Below are 4,374 nucleotides of genomic sequence, written 5' to 3'. Positions count from 1 at the left end.
ATAATCCAATCACACCGCCTAATTACATTTGCATTTATTTTCTTGGCAGACGATTGCCAAAGCAACCTGCATATGTTATGTTGCGTAAAAGTGCATATGTTATCATAATTACAGCAGGTAGCTAAGGATATAAATGAAGAAAAAAATAATAGTACCAGAAGACATGAGAATAAATATGTTTCCTGTGATGTGTTGTGAACTACAACGCATTGCTCATTACAGTTAGTCCAAGCTTATATGTAAAGAAAACCACTACAACATTATGTACAGCCTGCATAAAGGACTCAAAAATATCTTACTCAAAAAAAAACAATTTGCTGAAAATGTACTCACCTTTAGGCCATCCTAGATGTAGTTTATTCTTCATCAGGAGAAATTTAGCATTACATCACCAAAGGATCCTCTGTAGTGAATAGGTGCCGTCAGAATGATAGTCCAAACATCTCATAAAAACATCAGAATAATCCACAAATCATCTACACAACTGTAATCCATCCTTTAACAGCTTGTGAAGCAAATAGCTACATGTTTGTCATACACAAATTCATCCTTAAAACATTTTTAACTTCCGGCTAAAATATGAGTCCTTAATCCACAATATTGCTTTCTATAAAACAAAATGCAGAATTTTACTTTTAACAAAATGCAGCATTTTAAGGTACGACAGACACTGAGAGGAATTAATCCATTACAGCAAAGATTCAGATATTTCACCTTACCTGTATGAAAGGGTCTTCAGCAAGGGGTCTGCAACAGTAAGGAATCCTCCAATTATTGTTTGTTCTCAAACTAATTGTGAAAAATTTTCACACATTTTCACTTAAAATGTTTACATTTAACATTTTAAAATGTTAGCATATCAAGTAAAATAAAAAATATAAATACAGGACTTTGTATTATTGATTAAAATCTTTGCAGTGTTTAGATCACAAGTATGTAAACATGTTAACCAGGCCTAAAATGGGCCCGTTTTTGGCTGAGGGCTGTTTGGTTTATAACAAGCCATACAAAATAGTTTGGTGGATTATTTTAATGTTTATTTGTTAGTTTATATTAAGAGATTACTGGTATTCTGAATGCTGAGTAAAAATATATCGGAAAAACAAACAGAGGCGCAAACAAAACGGCGTTTTCAATGCGGTTGCCTTTAACACAAATATTCACGGGTGAACAGTACCACCCAGCGGCCAAGTGTGTAACTACGTCCGGTAAGTGGAATCTGCTCATCTGGCAGATTCAGATCAAAAATTCATGTCGAATCCGTTTCTTAAACCCCACGGCTCATCTTTAATTCAAAACCCACCTGCTTGGTTTTTACGTTACACTCCTGTCTGAGGTGCTCCGACAAATCTTCAGCAATGCTGCTGCAGGTAATCTAAATACTAAAATATTCAGGAGCTGAGTGTGAGTCGTGTGCTTCACCAGGTTTTTACTTCCGCTGACATGCGCAGGTGAACATGAAATCTATTAAGAGTCTATGCGTTTTGGGAGTTGAACAAAAAGGCAGAATAAAGAATGAATCTTATATATGAGGTCACTTGATTTTAGGTCTGATATCATGGGCTTTTATACACTTGTTTTAGACTGCAGGCCACCTCAGGATATTAACAAAACAGAGAAAACGTTTGTTTTATAGAGGTTTGCACGTCACGATTTGGTCAGTTACCCGGATGCGCGGGCATATTAGTGATACTCGAATGTAAACAACAGCACTGAATGCACGGTTAATGTACTACTGAATATGTTGTTCTGCTAAATTTATGCTGTCTAAACCACAGGAAGAAATGTGTGAAAGCTGCGAAATCATATAGAGAAGGACTTATCTGCGATATTTTGCAACCTAATAAAGTTAATAAGATACATACAAGCAGTATTAAGTAAGATATTAGCCTAATATTTCACATACCTGACCTGAAATTATAAAAACAAACATTGCTGATTTTTGCACTCTTCTTGATTTGTTATAATTTTTGGCAGTCTATAGTACTCCAAATGCTTTTCCGGGTCCGAACAATTAGTACAGCCCAAAACATGACAATAATTCACCATTTTCAGCAGCAATAGCCAGCGAAATATGAGAGTTTCGTTCATTCACTGACATTGTTTACATTAAGTACCACTGTACTCTATTTCACTTTTTATGAAAGATGAATAAAGAAAATGATCTCCTTTTATTTTAATAATTTTAAGATCGTACTCATTGATTCATTTAACATTTTATTCTCTGGAAATGAACACACTGGTTGCAGACAGTACTAACTTACAGTGGGTACGGAAAGTATTCAGATCCCCTTAAATTTTTCACTCTTTGTTATATTGCAGCCATTTGCTAAAATCATTTAAGTTCATTTTTTTCCTTAATGTACACACAGCACCCCATATTGACAGAAAAAACACAGAATTGTTGACATTTTTGCAGATTTATTAAAAAAGAAAAACTGAAATATCACATGGTCCTAAGTATTCAGACCCTTTGCTCAGTATTTAGTAGAAGCACCCTTTTGATCTAATACAGCCATGAGTCTTTTTGGGAAAGACGCAGCAAGTTTTTCACACCTGGATTTGGGGATCCTCTGCCATTCCTCCTTGCAGATCCTCTCCAGTTCTGTCAGGTTGGATGGTAAACGTTGGTGGACAGCCATTTTTAGGTCTCTCCAGAGATGCTCAATTGGGTTTAAGTCAGGGCTCTGGCTGGGCCATTCAAGAACAGTCACGGAGTTGTTGTGAAGCCACTCCTTTGTTATTTTAGCTGTGTGCTTAGGGTCATTGTCTTGTTGGAAGGTAAACCTTCGGCCCAGTCTGAGGTCCTGAGCACTCTGGAGAAGGTTTTCATCCAGGATATCCCTGTACTTGGCCGCATTCATCTTTCCCTCGATTGCAACCAGTCGTCCTGTCCCTGCAGCTGAAAAACACCTTCACAGCATGATGCTGCCACCACCATGCTTCACTGTTGGGACTGTATTGGACAGGTGATGAGCAGTGCCTGGTTTTCTCCACACATACCGCTTAGAACTTTTTGGCCTTAATTCTATCTTGGTCTCATCAGACCAGAGAATCTTATTTCTCACCATCTTGGAGTCCTTCAGGTGTTTTTTTTTAGCAAACTCCATGCAGGCTTTTATGTGTCTTGCACTGAGGAGAGGCTTCCGTCGGGCCACTCTGCCATAAACCCCCGACTGGTGGAGGGCTGGAGTGATGATTGACTTTCTACAACTTTCTCCCATCTCCCGACTGCATCTCTGGAGCTCAGCCACAGTGATCTTTGGGTTCTTCTTTACCTCTCTCATCAAGGCTCTTTTCCCCCGATAGCTCAGTTTGGCCGGACGGCCAGCTCTAGGAAGGGTTCTGGTCGTCCCAAACGCCTTCCATTTAAGGATTATGGAGGCCACTGTGCTCTTAGGAACCTTAAGTGCAGCAGAATTTTTTTTGTAACCTTGGCCAGATCTGTGCCTTGCCACAATTCTGTCTCTGAGCTCTTCAGGCAGTTCTTTTGACCTCATGATTCTCATTTGCTCTGACATGCACTGTGAGCTGTAAGGTCTTATATAGACAGGTGTGTGGCTTACCTAATCAAGTCCAGTCAGTATAATCAAACACAGCTGGACTCAAATGAAGGTGTAGATCCATCTCAAGGATGATCAGAAGAAATGGACAGCACCTGAGTTAAATATATGAGTGTCACAGCAAAGGGTCTGAATACTTAGGACCATGTGATATTTCAGTTTTTCTTTTTTAATAAATCTGCAAAAATGTCAACAATTCTGTGTTTTTCTGTCAATATGGGGTGCTGTGTGTACATTAATGAGGGAAAAAAAATGAACTTTTAGCAAATGGCTGCAATATAACAGAGTGAAAAATTTAAGGGGGTAGGAATACTTTCCGTACCCACTGTATATTTGCTCTTGTCTAATTTTTTTTTTTTTTTTTTGTATAATGATGGACAGATATTTAGATCTGATTGATTTGGGCTTAATGAGGAAAGTTGATTAATGTTTTGTGATTTGAACATGTAATTTCCAGCTGCGGGGTCTTTATGATGGTCTACAGCATCAGAATGCTTTCCACAGAGGACGGATAATTCACAGCATGAGAAACAGGAATTAAAGGCCCTGAACAGCGATTGGATCCACCCTTCATTACCTGGGCTCAGCTATACACTATAACTGCCCATTTGCTCTAATGAGGTTTGACAATTATGAGGTTAATAAAGAATAATTTTGACAGGGTTTATTGATATGGCTGGGAATTAAATGATTAACAATCTCATTAAAATTAAGAACCTTGAAGTGCAATTACTTGTGAAATGAATTGACCTTCACAAGTGAAAAGATGTATGTCCAGCAAAGATGGAGAAAAAGGGCATGAGATGTCTAG

At 38.2% G+C, this 4,374-nt stretch overlaps 1 long non-coding RNA gene across 1 annotated transcript; it reads right to left on the bottom strand.

Annotated features, from left to right (window-relative positions):
* Positions 1 to 354: 354 nt before the first annotated feature.
* On the bottom strand, positions 355 to 1,431 carry LOC127171513 (uncharacterized). The gene is made up of 3 exons (XR_007828525.1): positions 1,304 to 1,431; positions 720 to 747; positions 355 to 403 (listed from the first exon to the last, which is right to left on the bottom strand). It is a non-coding gene; the product is annotated as an uncharacterized LOC127171513 (long non-coding RNA).
* Positions 1,432 to 4,374: the final 2,943 nt, after the last annotated feature.

This window comes from Labeo rohita, chromosome 10 (assembly GCF_022985175.1).
Source record: "Labeo rohita strain BAU-BD-2019 chromosome 10, IGBB_LRoh.1.0, whole genome shotgun sequence".
In the NCBI taxonomy this organism is placed as follows: Eukaryota; Metazoa; Chordata; class Actinopteri; order Cypriniformes; family Cyprinidae; genus Labeo; species Labeo rohita.
This window is presented reverse-complemented; position numbering and strand designations above follow the sequence as displayed.